Source organism: Fukomys damarensis, unplaced genomic scaffold (genome assembly GCF_012274545.1).
Source record: "Fukomys damarensis isolate Sample0158 unplaced genomic scaffold, DMR_v1.0_HiC HiC_scaffold_29, whole genome shotgun sequence".
NCBI lineage: Eukaryota > Metazoa > Chordata > Mammalia > Rodentia > Bathyergidae > Fukomys > Fukomys damarensis.
This window is the reverse complement of record NW_022900941.1, coordinates 30,379,265-30,382,438: the sequence shown is the minus strand read 5'-3', so window position 1 is coordinate 30,382,438 and position 3,174 is coordinate 30,379,265. Positions and strand designations below refer to the sequence as shown.

At 40.7% G+C, this 3,174-nt stretch overlaps 1 protein-coding gene across 3 annotated transcripts in view; it reads right to left on the bottom strand.

The window, feature by feature from the left end:
- Lypd6b (LY6/PLAUR domain containing 6B) overlaps positions 1-3,174 on the bottom strand; it is a 174,364-nt gene that overhangs the window by 96,446 nt on the left and 74,744 nt on the right. For 2 of the 3 annotated variants that reach the window (XM_010620983.2, XM_033757232.1), the window contains exon 3: positions 655-851. The exons of the other annotated variant lie outside the window; for it this stretch is intronic. The gene's annotated coding sequence lies outside the window, so the exon portion shown is untranslated. The remainder of the gene's footprint in view (positions 1-654; positions 852-3,174) is intronic. 3 annotated transcript variants of the gene reach the window in all.

Genomic DNA, 3,174 nt, shown 5'->3' with positions numbered 1-3,174 from the left:
TACCAAAAAAAAAAAAAAAAAAGTAACACCAACCTAAGCTTTGGAACACACTTAAATGGATGCAGTCTAGGCTTTGATAGACACATGAACTGCATGATCTTAACAATGTACTTAACTCACCAAAAAACAAAACAAAACATACATAGTGAGACCCTGTCTCAAAAAAAAACAACAAAAAAAAACCCCAAAAAGCAATGTACTTAATCTCACTAATCCACTTTCCCCCTCTGACTTACAGGACTACCATGAGAATTCAAGGAAGAGAAAAACATCAAAACTCTTTAAAAGATGCCTGGAAAGTAGTAAATGCTCAATAAGTATTCGTTTCCTTTCCTTTATCCTTAAGACTGTCATGAAATTCAGAACATTTAATCACTCATTGCCTTTCTCTACTAATCTATTATTCAATTTAAAAGAAAATATATCCATCAAAATATTTAAATAAAGAATTGCGTTTGCTAGATGAAGTGATTTTTAATTTTCCTCTCTCATCTTCCTCCTTCTGAACCCACACATACACAGCAAAAAGTCAATTAATCTCCTTTCCCTCAGTAAATATTTCTTTGTACTTCATAGCACTGTTCCCTCTTTATGGAAAGAAGCTGACTAAAAAGCCATTTTTAATTAAGCAGATATTCACTCGCTTATCCTTACCTGTATCCACATTTGTCTTCACAAAATAATTATTCTCTCATAAAGACTATAAATCGTCAAGGAAGGCTGTTTCTGCAGACAAGAGGAGTCCTGCGGAGGCACGCAGCCAGTCCTGAGCCCACAGCAGTGCCCTCCTATCCATTCTGTTTCCAGAAGATGCTTCTCCTTCGTTCACACGCTTCATTTAATGCCTCGGCCTGTGAGTGCATGAAATATTTCGGTCGAATGTCTATTAGATGAGTGCAAGCAGGAAAATAAACTCCAGCGGCATAAAATAAGATGGCAGGGAGACCCATTGCCTCTGGGGAGAGGCCGTTCCCCACTGAACCTGCTAGGAAGCTAATGAAGAACAGTATCTCTGGATGTGGGAGTTGGCCTCTGGGTGGAAGGTTCTAACAAGAGTGACACTGTTCTTTTCATTTAGTCTAGGGCAATGGTGCTTAGGATGCAGTGCACACAAGGTTTCTTATCTAACCCGCTGCCTTCATACCATGATCCATCATATACTTTTAGGGAAGTGGGAAACTTCACACCAAAGGGGGGAAATGTGTCTTCTGAAGCAATGTTCTGCTTAGACTTGTATGCATATGTAGCCAATATATGCTTTGCTTTAGTAGGAAGTCTGGAATCAAATATAAATCTTAATAACTCATGCATTCATCTGTCTATTCAATAAATATACACAGAGCCCTGTTATGGGTTGGGCACCATGCAAAGACTGGTAATTGCAAGTTGAAGGACACAATGCCAAACTTCCAGAAAAAGCCAGAAAGGAAATGCTGAATTAGCAGCTAGTTGTTACTGTGTTTGAGGGATACATGGGATAGTCTGAGAACTTAGAAGAAGGGTACCTGCCCCAGCCTGGTGTGGAGGGGGATGATAGGGACAGTGGAGGAAGGTGTCCCCTTAAGGTGCTATACAATATCAGCTCCTTCTCTTGGTAAACTCTCATTTGATTTCACTCATTTCTTTTTTTTTTTGGTACCAGGGATTGAACACGCACCCTTGCGCTTGGGAGGCAGGCACTATGATTTCTCTTATTTCTTAACTCTTTCTTTAAAAATATTTTAAACCTCTTAGCTTGGTGCACAACTCTAGTCCCAGCTATTCAGGAGGCTGAGATAGGAAGATCACTTGAGTCCAGGAGTTCAAAACCAACCTGAGCAACATAGCAAGACCCTGACCCTCAAAAACAAAATCAAAATTCAAATTTGCATAGGAACAGTCTAGGGAAAAAAATAAATATTTTCATATACCAGTGTATACATACTTAAAAATACACACAAAATCACTAAACTATTTTAACCAAACGAACTTTAAAAAATTTACAAAAGAAGGCAAACAATATACAGGCCTTAAAAGAGACACTGGGAAATAAGTCATAACTAGGCATAATCTTTAAAGAGTTGATGTTTCCTGTGCAGTTTTTCATGACTCTAACATAACTTTGGTTTTAAAACATTAACATATTTTATTAATTTAGCATATCTTTAACCTTGTCTGTTACACTACCACCTATTCTGGCATGCCGACCCCAAAGGTCTTTATGGAGTAGCTCCAGGCTGCTAGATAGCAGTGACAACCCAGACTGGCTATATGGTTTCAAGATGGATTCTGGCATACTTCCAGATTTGGCTAAAGCCAGTGCATTCCTTTCCCTCCTCCCATACCCACTTTTCCTTGTGCCACATCGTGTACTGTGAGAGAATGGGGTTGTTGGCATACTTTCAAGTTATATCATTGATTCAAATCTATCCCTAACCAAACCTGCTTTTATTTCAGACGTATACTTTCTAGTGATCTGAACTGCAAAGGCAGTAAAACAACTCCACATTCATGTATGCATTCCCATCCCCCAAGGAAGGAATGGTTTTCTGGGCTAAAAATACCTTTAAAGCAATAAAGACTTTGGTAGGCTGAAGTCTTACTAGGGGCTTTCTAAAAATTCGGAATTCCATGAATCAGAAATATGATTAATTTAATACTTAAAATACCAAATGAAGTAAATTCTACGCATCATTCTTCCCAGTAGCTACTTCACAAAGCTATGGTAAAAGATACTAACCAATGTGAAAGTCAGAATCGACATGGGTAATGAGATGGGCCTTCAGGGCAGAGCTGCAGGAGGGGCTGACCACATCCCACCTGCACAGCCCGCCACACTTCGCCATGGATCTCCTCGGGACTCCCTCCTTCCTCCAGGTCTGTGCTCAAATGTCGCCTATGGGGAAGGCCCTTCCTGACCACATTTCTGCCCATAACAAAATAGCATCCTCAGCCCCCTTTCCTGCTTGCTCCCTGGCTTTGCCCTTCCTTCCTTTCTCTACCTCCCTTCATCTCTCCCTTTCTCCCTTTCCTTCCTTCAATTCTTTTTCCTCCCTTCTTCCTGCTCTGCTTTCCTTCCTCTTCTCTCTCCTATCCTTCCTTCCTCTTTCTTCTTTTCAAGGGCCGGGGATTTAGCTCAGCGGTTCGGTGGCCTGCCTCACAAATGCAAGGACCCGAGTCCGATCTCCAGTACCA